We start from the raw sequence: 15,705 nt of genomic DNA, 5'->3' as shown, positions 1-15,705 counted from the left end.
AAAAGTTTTTTTTTTTTTTAGTAACTCAATTCACTAAGTGAAACACGCATATAGAAATTAATTACACAGACTAATATTTTAAAGCCTTTATTTCTGTTAAATATGATGGTTTTCTGCTTACAGCAAATGACAGCACAACATTTAAGAATATTAGGGTTTTACAGAAGACCAACAAAAAAAAAAACTTTTTAGTACATGAATGTGGACTTCATAAAAAAAAAACACATTTAGTGACATCTATCAGTCAGGAAACCATTTCTAAGCCTTCAGAACTTCAGCGAACCACCCTGAGAGCCATTATCCAAAAACGGAGAAATTATAGACCTTCTAGGGAGTGCACTGACAACTCATCCAGGGGGTTATGGAAGAATCCCCCAACCCCAAATTTTGAAACCTTAACTAAGACCTCACTTAATTTAGTTAAGGACAGTGTTTGTGATACAATTGTTAGGGAACAAAAAACTTGAGCAAAACTGGCATCCATAGAAGAATTCAGATGAGCCAACCACTACTGGCCAGAAAAAAAAGGCATTTGCCTGAAAATACTTAATAATCCCCAAGATGCAGGGAAAATATTCAGCAAACTGACAGGTAGAACCATTACGTCTGGCACAAACAGGACATTTCAATCCTTCACAAAAAGAACATGGTGGCGTTAGTGTGATGATCTGGAGCTGCTTTGGGACCTAAATGACTTACTCTGATTGACAGAACCACAAATTCTGTTGTCAACCAAAAAATCCCAAAGGGAGAACATGCAGGCGTAACCTTGTGACCTTGAGGTCAAACATACTCAGATTATGCAGCAGGACAATGATCCAAAGTGAACCAGTAAGTTCACTTCTGAAAGGCTCAAACACACACACACAGACACACACAAAAACCCAAACAAAGGTTATGGAGGAGCCCAGTCAAAGTCTAGACATAAATCCGATAGAGATTTAATGGCACTAGTTCAAAGAAGCTGTTCATGCATGAAAAAACAAAGTGGCTAAATTAAAACAATTAGGCAAAGCAAGTGGGCAAAATTTCCTCCAAAGTGATTTAAAAGACTCCTTCCCAGTTATCTCAAGCCCCTGATAACAGTTGTTGCTGCCAACTGTTTATTAGGCTTAAATGGCAATTACCTTTTCACATAGTGTCAGGTTGGTTTGGAAAAACCATTTTTAAATAAATAAAATATTTTTGATTGCATTTTGTTTTTGCCCGTTTTGTTTTGCTAATAAAAATTTGTTAAGAAACAGTGATAAACCTCAACGGAAAGGTAGCAAATAGGATCATTTAAACTGTTATTCAAAGGTACTATTCCACTCAAAGATCTATTCAGTAAGACTCAAAGACATATATGGCAATATTTCCACAATGTCAGAAGGTTGAAACTCTTTAAAGTTTCTAATCACTCCTGATTTTTTTCCCTAAGCAAGCGGTATATTAGGGCTGCAGCAGTTTTTTAATGCAAAAACGGCACATCCACATTGTTAAGGTACCCCCAGGAGAAGCGATGGAGCCCTTGGGACTGGTGTGCTCCCATTTCAACAGACATTAGGATGCACCCAGTGTCCCAGATTTCTATGCAAGGCTATGCAGCTCAGGAACAGAACGAGCCTTAGCTACTTTCTCGAGGGACAGACAACATTATAGCGCTCTACACTTTTGGTATATCCACCTATAGAACTAACCTATTATCCAAGTAGACTGGATTGCAAATAGGAGATGCTGACAAACAGGAAAGGAGGGAGAAAAAAAAAGCTCAATTTCTGCTAACACAATCCACCAGCGTGCAAATGTGTTGAATGAAAACAACAGAAAAGAAAAGGACACCATTATAAAAGGCTTAGATAGTTATCATGCTGTGTTTCATTAAAAATTGGTCGATAAAAACGACCAGCTTTTGTAATTCCAAATTTAGATGCACAATTTCCAGGCTTGTCAATACCACTTATGTTAAACTAATTCAACACCTAAGTAAATAAAACAAAAGCCCGTTGGACGTGAGTCATGCTTACAATTAAACTAAGCATCTAACCATAAAGACATAATTTTGTTTAATGTGTAGCATAGTTGATAATCCAAAATCCTCCAAAAACCCGCTTTTCTAAAAGAACAAGAAATTGAAAGTTAATATTTACACTGCAGGCTTACAGACAGCTATTAAAATACATAGACCCAATATTCTGTATGATCACATAAATTAATCATGCCATCAATTTCTAGACTACAAAATCCACCGCTGAATAATTCATTGGTTGTGAAAATCTGCCAAGAGTCGGGAGAATAGAGACTTCTGGGAAGTGTAGCTGTTTGACAGGCTAGTTTTATTGAGGCAGAGAAACGGAGACGAGGAGGATGAAAGAGTTTGCATGAAATGTCTACAGAGAGATGAGAGGAGCCGAGCGATGGACGTCTTGTTATCAAGAAGACTAGAAGGTAAATAGAAGGAAGCATAATAAAAAAGGTTTGGAGGCAATAATAGGAGGCTGTGTTTTAAACACTATTTGAGCTTTGCGCTGTTAGTGAGACACATTCCACCGTGGTTCACCACAACCCACAAACCACAGAGGGGGTCAAAGATCAGTGATGTGCTGACATCTGATGAAAAGACGTCACGTGTCCGTCCGATATTTCACTCTCGGACTTAAGTCGCTCGATAACTTTTTCACTCCCTATGCGTCTATTTTTGAACTTCTCTCTTTTGCCTCTCCTCAAGAAATGAGTCAATCTGCAGAAGACTGCTTTCGCAAACTGATACTCATGGCCTGTGTTTGGGAAGGGGGAAAGACGCTAAAAATATTCAGTTTTTTTTACGCCAAAACAAACAGCAAGGCAGCCTGCCAAATGTACGGGAATGTTTGAGCAAATGAAGCGCAGAGCTTTTTAAAAGCACTTAGGGTTTGAGTGTCCCAGTGAGTGGTACATGGGAAAAATACACATTGTCACATACACAGCATTAAAACAAAAGACGTTCTGGCATATGGACAGGAGGTTTAACTCTTTACATAGTGAAATAATTGGACTCCTTTTAAGTTTTCGTTTTGCCTCTGTCAGCACTGATCTTAAATTTACAGTGATGAAGGAATGCTTTAAAATAACAGCAATAGTTTATGTTAAAATCGTTTGAAGCTTGTTTTATTTTCTACTTGATACTAGCAGGTCTGGCATCCCAAAAACGGCATTTCTTTGATTGTTGGCTTTTAAAACCCTGCTTTTGCAGAATGTACACAGATATGTTAAAAATGTGCATTCCCTTCTTCTGGTGCAGAAGTATTTTCTCTTCAGCATCACCTGCTGTTTAAAAGAGAACCTGACAAAAAAAAAACAGAAGGAAGATGCACAAGGCCAAAGAAACCAGCAAGACCATGAATGTTGCAAAGTGCGTTTTAATAGAAAATGGTTTGCCAGAGGCAGTGGGACACGCTGTGCAAGAATAGGCTGCAGAAGAGCTGCCAGTGGAAATAAAACACCTGCTTCTTTAAAGGTGTGCCGCAAGCAAATCTTCCAATTAGGTCTTTAGGGCCTCAAACTCTGCTGCATACTCAGATCAGGCATGATAGGACAAAAAAAATGATGACAGCAAAGTTAACATTTAGTGGGGATGAAATAATATTCGCAATACTGAAGTTATAGATACACCAGAAAGTGGGCTGATGATTGGAAACATCGGATTTTATAGTTTGACTGACTCTGACTGGTGAGCAGCCCGTTGGAAACTGAAAATTACAATCTTTTAAGGTCAGCTAGCATACTAGCTGCTACCTGGTGGCATTAGCAACACTCCATTGTGTGGACATTGTTACTGAATAATAGGGTGACCAGACGTCCCCGTTTTCCGGGGACTGTCCCCGTTTTGGACCACCTGTCCCCGGCTAAAGCTGTCCCCGGAAATGTCCCCGATTTTACCGAGGGGGAATAAGTGTTGCGGTAACTGGGTGCGCTGCGCGCACCACTAGATGGCGGTAATGATCCCTTTGGATGTCAGATGCCATTAAAACACGAAGAGGAAGAAGAAGAAGAAGAAGAAGAAGAAGAAGAAGAAGAGCGCACCCCTTTTAAAACAGAAGAAGAAGAAGTGGAAATTCGTTGTTACAAGGGGAGCTGCCCTGTGTCATGGTAAGTATTTGGATCGGGCTGATCCTGTGATAAATGTTTGGTTTTTGTCCAGGTTAAAAATTATCAATAAAAAGTAAGACAAGACCACGAGTTGCTGCTCACATCAGTAAAAGACACTCAGATAAAATGTAACAGAATGATTGAAAACGCCTTGTAAGGCGCTAATCTGGTACGCTGGCTCTCCAGGGATCAACAAGGGTTCCTCTAAAGATGTTTTAGAACTGATTGGTGACCTTTAGTTTATATTTCAGATAGTTATAAGTAGAGTTATTACTAGTTGTTTTGCTGATTTATGAGCATAGACTTCCAGGCTTAGGTTTACCTTTTTTACTGCTCACTTTGGATATATAAAAGTTCCTCATGAAAAAATAGGAGTCAGTAACAGGAGAACTGAATGAGAAAAGATCTACATGATCTGAGAATGATGGAGGAAGAGATAACCACCTGTTTAATGTCCATTTATTATGTTGTTTTTGCTTGTAGCTCCAAATATTGTGGTAATTAGATTTTTAGTATTTAATTAGATGATATAATAATAAAAATAACAATAATTGGAAGTTTTCATGTTGTAGATTCTAATGTTTTTGGAACTGATTTTAATTATATAATGTCTGTGTTAGAATAATGTAAGATTGATACAAGAGGAAGAGGATAGGAAGACAGTAAGGAGATTAAATGGGTGGAGGAAAATAGGAACACTGATGGAAAGAACACTTGATGAGAAGAGATAAAATTTTACTTAGAGTATTATTAAACTTTAAGTGATAAAGCGTTGACATGATTTAAGTGATAAACTAACGTATTGAGTAATGTAGTGTGTGAAGTATATAAAACAGAGTGACTCAGGTTTGAGTTGAGAAGCCCAATGTCTAAGGATATAACCTCTTTCTGAGTCTCTGCACTGAACATGAGTTTCACTGCACTTTCCTAGCTGTGGCAGAACTAAGAGGCAGATTAGTTTTATATTTTTCTTGTGTCTTAAAAATGTCAGTTCTGCACATAATACATCCTCTTCTCTTATTTTATCCAGACCTCTGGATATCATGGCTGATGGCTCTTCAGATACAGAAGGCCTTGAAGAAACCAGAGATGATCTCATGTTAGCTGACTCACTGACCGGAGTTAACTCACCTTATAGGAGCAAACAATATACTGGCACATCAACTACTACCATACACATAATGTAGTTATACACACTTTATGTAACTTTATACATGCTCATGCTGCACACTGATCCAAGGGGTCTCCAAGTCTGTGCCTTTGTTTCACCTCACATCACCCCAACCCATTTTCTTGTCCCAAACAGGCTCCATGCACAGCTCCACTTCTTCCTGAAGATCAGCAGCTCCTGATTAATCCAGGTGTGTCTGACTTCAGTAACCAGCCAGACACACCTGGATTAATCAGCTTGTCCAGTAAAGAAAGAAAGGAAACAAAAGAGCTGCTGAGGTTCAGGAAGTAGTGGAGCTGTGCTTATAGCCCATTATGGAAAAAAAATAATCTGTTTATTTGAGATGCACAGGCCCCTGATGTGGCCAGGTGACAATAAGAAACATATATCACCCTTTACCTGCGGGCTTGACCTCTACTTCTTTTTTATGTTAATGCAGAAAACTTATTGCTCATAGGTATGTAGACATGAGCAGAATAACTATTTGTTGCACTTTTTTAAAAGGTTGAGGAACTCTGTCTTCACAGAGAGCCACAGTCTAAATGTTTGTATTTTCTGGTTTTTCTTTTCCTCATGTCACTCTCCCCTTAGGAGGCAGCAGAGCTCTTTGGGCTACACAAAATTGAAAAACCCTGCTAACCACCTTAGACCCCTCCACTCCCACCCCCATCACTTTGCCCCAACCCAAAGACACAGTTCTAGTTTTCTATTAACACTATTTATTAATTTTATTAATCTTAGGATATACTAAAAGTGTGGAGAGGCACATTCCTGGCTTTTACACTTGATGTTTGTTGTTTAAATATTAATAAATATGTAAAAATAAATGAAACCATTACTGTCCCCGTTTCCTAATTTCGTCTTGATGAGATGTATTGTTTTTTTATGTACGAGCAAGAAATGTCCCCAGATTAGATTTCAGAAATCTGGTCACCTTACTGAATAAAGAAGAAGACAATAATGTGAGCTGTTGGCAAAATCAGTCAAATGAAATGAGAGGCAGTGGAAATGCAGTGTAGTGTGTCTTTAAGCGATTACAAACCTTGTGAAATTATTTTTTTTTATGGACTGACTGAATATTGGCTAACATGCTTTCTTGATTGTTTTAGCCAAAAAAGCATGGAACACATATTATCTCTGTGTTCTTGTCAAACATTTTTCATATGCATTTAGATATTGATTGCCCACTATGCAGTAGGACTTCAGCTTTAGGAGCATGCAGCTATTCAAAAGTAAAATATATATTCGATATATTAAGACATGTCTGTGGCAAGAAGGTAAGAGAGAGCGAGACTTTCAGCAAGCAGCACAGAAGGCTGAAGTAAGGACAGAAACGGTGAACTATTTTATTCTTTCAGGGTTTCATCTTTTGTCTTGGATGGATAATTATGAGATCTAGAAATATAAGACACCTTTATGGAGATCTCAAAGTCAGGGTAAGGTTCGACTGTTTCTAGAATACACAAAGACCCCAGTGTTTGTGAAGCTAGCTGTGCTAACCATTACCCAAACTAATTGCAAGTAAAAATGCTAATTCTATGGTAAAAGTCTCAACTTCATCTTCTTTTTTTTTTGAAGCCCCGTTTTACACCACATACCCTCTCTTCCACACACACAGCATGACGCCGCCTCTACATCTAAGGTAAATAATTAATGACCCGTCACACTAGGAAAGCTCAGTCGAACACCGCACAAAATTTTGATTGGTGCATCTCCAGTTCAGTGGCGTAGCCAGAAATTGCTTTGAGGCCAGGCCTAATAAAAAATGGGTGGGCCAAATAATTACAGCTGAAAGTAAGTTTATTTGTAAGTTGCACATTTGTAGGTTCTCTATGGAGAAGATACAGGCTGAGGAGAAGGAGCACTGCAAAAACAGAACTAATATAAGTTAAACTTTTCTTGAAATGAATGTATTTTTACTTTATTTGTGCGGGTAAGTAAGATAATCTGACAATGGAATAAGATTTTTGCACTTAAAATAGGAAGAACAAGAAAAGTTGACTTATTTTTAGTTTTGTTTTTGCAGTGAGAAAAGACCTTCTCTGTTCAAGTGAACATCGTTGAATTGACAGCGAAAAAACATAATCAGGACCCACCACTATCACCTATGATAGTCAAATATTTCTGTTTCTGAACGCAACGTCACTAAGTAAGAGCCACCGTCCCATCATAAGGATACATAAAAAAAACGTTCTGCTATTTTTATTTATTTTATTAAACACAATATTACAGTTAACAGTTAACAAGGGGATGCTTTAAGTGGCGCTGTGTCTTTACACATGATCCTGCTGCTGAGTTTTCCTCTGATCTGCTCCTGCTCTTGGACATTGTTACATTTCATAACCCTTGTCGTCACCTTTCACAGTGACATGTTTGTCATCTTAACCTCCACCCTGGCCAGACATTATTTCTCCTGTGTCGCACAGGGCGCCTCTAAGTACGTGATTACGCATGCCGAAGGCTGAGTTTGAAGTTGTTTTCCGAGCAGATGTTTCATATTTGTGCTCCAAACGGACCCAGTGAGGCCCAGTAGCAATAGTCTTAAGCCTACAGGAAATAACACTTTTTTTATGTACTATTTATGTATCGTAACCCCCAATGCTATAAGTATAGGCACAGCCCTTTAGACTCTGGGCTTCAGTGTGTCTAACTTTTCTACACAGCCTAGATGGCTATAGGCTATTTGGGAACTGATTGTCCGGTCTCAGCATAATTTATGTCCAATGATACCAGGTTGAGGCGGTCGGGGGAGCAGAAACAAATCTTTTCAGTGCTGCGTTTCTGCTTAACAGTAAAAAAAAACTGTAAAAAAAAAATAGCACCAACCTTAATTTTTGAACAAGGTCAGAAACTGTTTTACAAATATTTAAAATTCCCTAATTTGCATAGAGTAAGAAGACAACACACACACACACACCTTGATAAGTAGTCATTCTACCTCATACTGCTCTATATTTTAAGTAATATAAAAGCTGGATGCCGCCCACCCCAGCCAGCCAAGAATATTTTCATTTTTCTTCAGCAGTGCTTAGACTGGATGACTTTGTTCTGACTTTTTTTGTATTTTGAGAGTTACTGTTGCTGCATGAGCAGAATAAATTGAGAAAGGTTTTAAATAAATAAAGGATTGGCAGAAAAAAACCTAAGCATTGATGCAATAAGGGGAAAGAAGACTTCATACAACAATATGTCATTGGGGAAAAGGGAGATACAGCGTTTTCCCATGCAAGTGTGAAGCTTCTTGACTGCTTATTTAAGGATGCTGATTAAAGATTCGTATAGCATCGGCTGATAGCTCATTTTTTCCCATGCAAGACATGCCATAGAGATTCAGTTTCCACTCACGAGGAAAAACAGCAACGCCTGTGACTTACTCTTGCATCACACATTAAGTAGATTGTTCAAATTCGCCAAACATAATGTGTTTACGATACATTTACTGTATAATGTTGTAAAACTGTTAAGAATTAAGATATTCGGCATGACACTGTTAGCATAATTTACAGAACAAACAATCCATTCAGGATGATTAGGTGGTGTTGATGTCTGGTAGGGGGCAATAATAAAGCGTGGAAATATAAACCAGCAGAGTCCATCTGCTTCTTTTGCCAACAGTCCACTCATTGATTTTATTCCTTGTCACTCTCGTGCCTTTTTCCTCCCTGACAGACGCACCTTTTGGTGTCATTGGCAATATGTTGAGTCCGGGGTGATCAATCAGGCCGCCCGTCTGTGTTTTTATACACACGGGGCAGCTGGACAGACAGAGAAGGGCAATTAAATAATAATTAGGGAGTCCTCCATCCAATCTGAGCCTGAAGCAGCATGTGGGCGCGCGCGCTACAGTTTGTGTATTTACAGAAACACGCTGATGGCTATCGGTTTGTGTGTGAGAGGGAGGAAAATAAGGGGGAGCAGTGGGAGTTTATGGACGGGTGGGTGTGTGGTGGTGGTAGAGGGGCCTCGTTAGCTGACGCAGGCCTTATAATCGGATTTTGCCAAAGAGAGGGAAAGTGTGTGTGTGTGTGTGTGTGTGTGTGTGTGAGAGGTGTGTTAGACCGAATAGAAAGACAGATGGGAACAAGATGGTCAGACTGTGACCTGTACACACCCACGTAAAACATAAACACACACACACACACACTCCCTTACAGTACATCGATAATGCATGGGATATTTATGAGCGTCCTAAATCCTCTAAAAAAGCTCTGGCTAAGTACATTGTGTGTGGAAAAGCATCCAAAGTCTGCGGCTGAAGCAGAGTGGAGACCCAGAGGGTTGTGTCAGTCCCACATCTACTGAAAAGTTAATGTGAAACCAACTTTAAAACCCTCCTGTCTGCCTCGTCTCTCTACTTGCCTCTGTCTTTTTTTTCCCTCAAACACACACACACACACACACACACACACACACTGAGGGAGACAGGGAAGAGGGTGCCTCTCATTATAAAAAAAGAGCCAGCTGGATCCTCTCTCTCTCTCTCTCTCTCTTGTCCCCTTTCTCTTCTCTGGGTTTTTGCCTCACCTACTGTTGTATTCTGGACATCATACTGGGAGCCTCTTTCACTTCGGCATGCCTTCTTTTATCCCTCAATCTCAAAGAGCATCTTTTAATATCCAGTGTGTGCTCAAGTCTTTTATTTACGACTGGATTTGCAAGTTAGCCATACAGTAAACCAAAAAAAACGAAAGGGTGATGGATGGAAAGAGGAAAAGGAACACACTGTGCTGTAACAGCAGTCAGCTATAACAACTGAAGCCACCATATACTCTTTATAGCATTGATATCGCCTGCTGGAGTACCCTTGCAAACCCAAATGCAGCTCTTGTGAAAAGTGAAGGATGATCTGTAAGTCAGAGCCCTGTGTAACTCTGCATGATACAGTCAGAGGTCTGGAAGAGGGGACTTAGACTTCAGACTGCATATATTCCAGTGATGGATCATAAAACACTGCACCAACACTGCTACGGCAAGTGTAGAGAAGATTACTGAGAGGCAAACTTGGGGAAGGGCAGCACGCACACAACGTGGTACCTGAAGAACGGTGAATGTCAGCGGGTGTTTGCGTGACTGTGAGTGTGTGTGTGTGTGTGTGTGTGTGGTCCGAAACTCAGACAGGATTAGTGGATTTGAAAGTTGGCAAAGCAAACAGAGCAAGGAGACACTGCGTCAATGTCATGGAGGACTTAATCACCTACAGTATGAGGTAATCAAGCTAACAGCGAAAACACAAGCCAACAGCCCCGTGTATATATTACTGTAGTTTATAGAGTGGCTTACAAAAGTATTTGCAGTCCTTTTTACATTATGTCAACCACCAGCTTCAATGTATTTTATTTGGATATTATGGAATAGAGGGAAACCAAATTCTGTATAATTGCGAAAATGAGACGTGTTTTTAACACATAAGTCTCTTTAAGTCATGCATGCCTTCATGTCTAGCACCTCTGAGTCAAAAATGTATAGAAAAATATTTAATTTCCTGCCACAAATTCCCAAATGGGTTTGGGTCTGAACTCTGGACCATTCTGACACATCAATGTTCTCCGGTCTAAACCATTACGCTGTAGCTTTTGTTGTGTGTCTAAGGTACTTGTCTTGCTAGAAGATGGAGCTCAAGTCTTTTGCAGGATCTAAAATGTGATTTTTTTAATGACCACCCTGTAATTAGCTCCATTTATATCCCCATCAACTCTGACCAGCTTCCCTAACCTTAACCTTTTTTGATCACAAAACCGTCTTCTGCATGTGTGTTGCATCCCCTACAAGGCTTGTGGAAAACTGGAGGCGAGAGTTCACCAACAACAGGTTCTCCCACCTGAGCTGTAAATCTCCGCAGCCCCTCCAGCGCTACAACAAGCTTACCTGGTTCTCTGATTAATGCCTGGAATCTCAGTTAAATGGTAAATGGCTTATACTTATATAGCGCTTTATCAAGTCCTACGACCAAAGGGCTTTATACTATATTCAGTCAATCACCCATTCACACCCTGACGGTGGTGAGCTATGTTAGTAGCCACATCTGGTCTGGAGCAGACACACAGAAACCGTACAACGGCACCGCTGGACCCTCTAACCACCACCAGCAGGTGAAGTGTCTTGCCCAGGGACACAGCAGAAGCAAAGTGGGGAATTGAACTGGCAACCCACCAATTTCAGGATGAACTCCCTAACCCCTGCGCGACCTTTGCAGTTGATAGTCATGCCTTGGTGGCATGAAGTTAAATAACACAGGTGAGCTCTATTTACTAATAAAGGGACTTTTGAAGGTGATTATCTTATTCTGTACTGGTTTTTAGCTAGGGCTAACGGGGAGATGTAAATTCAAACCACACATTTTTATTTGTAAAAAGGTAAACCAGGTTTTTATTTTATTTTTGTTCACTTTGGTGTTGTCAGGAGACAAAATATGAAAATGTTAAATGGGTATGAATACTTTAAGGTTTTTGCAATTGTTCATCAATTGTTATAAGATGGAAAAATCTTTCTAAATATACTGAAGGAGTTGCTGATCAGTCGAAAGTGTTAAATACTGGAAGTTGCATCACACCTTTCTGATTACCACATGCTGAAATCCACTCAGCTCTTTATGAAAATGCGGCAGTTTGTTCTGCGCTTCACTTAGTTTGCTTTGCTTTGAGTTTTCCACCACAGTTTTTTTTTTTTTTTTTTTAAGTTGTGACTTAGCATCTGTTTCCTTTTTTGGTATGCATGTCTTGTTGTAGTATTTACAGCTGTGAACAGCCGTCTTTTCTTTTGCATTTGAACACATTTGCCCAGTGAAATCTATGCTAATGAAAACTAATATTCAGATGTGCATTCAGTTGGAACTGGGACGAAGCACATTTCACAAGCTTATCTTTTAGCCACAAAGCCCAGAATAGTCTGATTTGAAGCCATCGGGGGATGAAATTGATTGCAAGACTGTCCATTAATTCCAACAAAGAAAATATCACAAGCACAAGGCAATTTCCCATTCACTAAATATAGATTTCTACCGTAACTTATAGGGAGAAATCTTTTTAGCTAAGGAGTAGGTCAGATTCCCCTTATCTTGATAGCATTGACCATTTCAAATCTTGTCTTTATGGCCCTCCTTTGCTAAGTGCTCACATAAATCTACTTATCCTGCCAGATCTGAACAGCTTGAAAATTCAGTTTGTTGAGGGAGTTTCAGTTTGGGAAGCCAAACTTGATCCATCTCAGAAATTTACCCCAGACATGGAGGTCTGACCAAGTAAAAGTAGTAGATGAGAAAGTGTTCATGCGTGTGTTCTCAAAGTAAAGGTGACGTTTCTTCACGCTGCAAAAAACTGACTGCATCCTGGCAGTGGTTGAATAATGTATTTATAGAAGAGAAAGAATAAAAAAAATGTCAAAGCTATCAGGTACTGTTTCAGTACCATGACAGATTCAAAAGTTTTTTTTTATATCAGTGATTTCCTCTTAATGCTCTTAAAGTTTGAGTGGGTGACAATTTGAGACAAAAATAAGCATGGGTTAACGCCACATGGCGTGCTTGTGTGTGTGTGCTTGTGTGTGTGTGTGTGTGTGTGTGTGTGTGTGTGTGTGTGTGTGTGTGTGTGTGTGTGTGTGTGTGTGTGTGTGTGCGTGTGTGTGTGTGTGCGTGCGTGCGTGTGCTTGTGTGTGTGTGTGTGTGCGCCCTGCTGGGGCAGACCGCCTGTGTCAGGGTGGGACCTTGTAAGGCATGGGGTCCATCAACGCCTGAGTGATGAGGCAGGAACAGGTGCAGCACTGGGAACGGCAGCTGCTGTGACCTGCGTGCACCACACTCACAATCCACAGACCAACAATGAGGGCCACATAGAGAGCCACTTGGAAGAGAGTGAGAATCCTCGAACCATACAGATGACAGACAAGCAGACAGAGAGGGGAAGTAACGTGACTGAAAAAAAAAAAAAAAAAAAAAAACACGTCATACTGTTTGGAGAAGTAAAGCTTTTAGTGACCTAGGAGACAAAAACACACAAGTTGTTCCTTTGGAAATGTCTAAAGGTAACGGCTATGTGCACAGTGGACTTTGTTGTTTTCTGGCTAAATGTTGACCTCCACTCATCCAATGAGTGCTGGAGGTAGGAACCAATGACCCTTCGAGAATGAGTGGGTATAGCGATGGGTGGATGGATATTATGTTCAGTAGGTTTATATTACACCCTCTTTTAACTCGTTGATAATCCACATTTGGGCCGGCAGATGTTTGAAATGTGAATCCCTGCTGGTAGATATTAATTGCTGGAGTCATATACACACACTAGACTATAAGTAGACTGTAACAGATTACTTTAAATCATTGGTTGTCAGAGCAGGTACAAAAGATCCCCAAGCTGAGTATGAATTGATGACACTATGAACGCCTGATGGCAGAAAGCAGAACAAGATGAAGAGCACCGCTCCAGTTTTAGGAGTGACTATTATGGTTTCTAAAGTGGAAGACGTTCAGAGTTTTTTTTATATCCTTGCAAATCTTCTCCATGGCAAATTCCTCCACAAGTTGAAGCCAGACTTTATCATACATACTACCAGATATCACATACACTCGAGGACACATAACTTGTGTCCCACTGATTGACATTAAATCTGAGTTGGTTTGCTTTTTCCATTCCTTTGTAAATTAAGAACGCTAAACTATTTATTCGTGTTAAATTCCATAATAGTAAGAAACCACAAAGTCAGAGGTTTACACCAACATTACAGGTTCAAGAATGAGACAGGTTCTGGGTCTCAGGGGTTAATGCTAGATTCCTGTGTAATGTATTGACAAATGCAAAATATTTGCTGAAAATGCTGGCTGAAACTGGTGTAGCCAATTATCTATGGAGAAACATGTCCTCTACCAACATGGGCTGAAAGGCCACTCAACACTGATTGCTCCAAATGTAACACAAAAAAACAGATAATAGTTGCATATATATATATATATATATATATATATATATATATATATATATATATATATATATATATATATATATATATATATATATAGGGCTGTCAAATGATTAAAATTTGTTTTAATGTTTTAAAACGTGATGTAGCAGTGGATTTTCTGACGGGACGGAAAAGACCACGAAAAGCAGGGAAGTCATTAATGGAAGACAAAGTCATTGTCGCTGTTTGTGCACCCCTCCCATTATCTATGATCAGTTGAGCTATCACAGGGGTTATAACCCTAACTGAAACTTAAAACAAACAACAAAAAACTTAGTCTGATTTAATGCCAGCAAGAGAAAAAAGTGTAAATCCTTATAAACATGTTTGATCAAACACCAGCGGATTAAAAAAAGTGATATTTAGAAAAGTTCTCAGATGAAAACTTTTTTTTTTTGAAGATCTTTGCTGAGCAGAGCATTGACAGCAGCTCTCTAAAGTCCCAATTACAGCAATCTGAAATTCAGCTTCAGCCTTATAAATCTTATCTGATATCCACATGCCTTTTAAAAGCCTCTCTTCTCATAACGCTGACTGGATGGTGGAGATTTAATGTGCGTCATAGACGATATCTGGGCCCCTAATTGGAGTCAAACAGGATTACATGTTTGGCTCTCGTATTTTGCAGGTACCCTCATTTTCAGTGGATTTCCTGTATTTTATGAGGGTGAGGTGTCACATCCGTGTGTCTTCGGAAGAAGGATTGTTGATTAAAGGTGAGATAAAAGGATCCCGGCTATTACTCTGATGCCACCTGCTAGCCCCCCCAACAATTACAGGATAAACGATGGTCTGCTGGTCTTCCTGTCTGTGCTTGTTCCCAAGCTGCATTCGACTAGAGATAAAACTCACACCTGGGACCCTGCAGTCACACACACACATTTACATGGATTTCATGGTCATAGCTGAAGGTTATCAGACTTTTTTATCCCATATTATTCATTTATTGAAATCAAAAGAAAGAGCCCAAACACCTATGTCTTCACAAACACAGGAGATAAAAGCTGATGCGACCGAGGATTCAATCCCACATAAGTTAGGGTTTCAGTAACCTTTTAACGTGAAGGTTTAGCGTTCGCTTAATTTGTTTCCTCTCTCAGGGTGCAGTTTTATAGCTCTTAGATCAACCCCCATGGTTAAAATCTGTTTCATCTCCTGTGTCTGAAGTGCAAAACACACTTTCAATGGAACCAATTTCATTAGCACTTAAAACACGTTTCATTTTCTGATGATTTAGAGGTCGAGCTTCCTTTCAAACAAGCAAAACGAGGCGGAGGACGGGGCAGGAGGAAGGGAACACAGAAATGAGTCTGGAAGGTTGAATCTTCTCGGGGACTTCAAGTTGACGTAATGCTGCTGAGTCAAACACCAGTCAATTAGCAATGGGCTGAGACTGCATTGCCCCCCCCCCCCCCCACACCCCATATTGACATAAGGCGCCATGGTTTTCACATCTGCATCAATGCTGTAAATGCAGG

At 39.8% G+C, this 15,705-nt stretch overlaps 1 protein-coding gene across 4 annotated transcripts in view; it reads right to left on the bottom strand.

Annotated features, from left to right (window-relative positions):
* The window catches only part of bcam (basal cell adhesion molecule (Lutheran blood group)), a 79,894-nt gene that overhangs the window by 26,508 nt on the left and 37,681 nt on the right, over window positions 1-15,705 (bottom strand). The gene's annotated exons all lie outside the window — the stretch shown is intronic.

The sequence above is a fragment of the Fundulus heteroclitus genome, chromosome 3 (genome assembly GCF_011125445.2).
Source record: "Fundulus heteroclitus isolate FHET01 chromosome 3, MU-UCD_Fhet_4.1, whole genome shotgun sequence".
NCBI classification, from domain to species: Eukaryota; Metazoa; Chordata; class Actinopteri; order Cyprinodontiformes; family Fundulidae; genus Fundulus; species Fundulus heteroclitus.
Note: the sequence above shows the minus strand (reverse complement) of the source record. Positions and strands in the feature narration are given on the sequence as shown.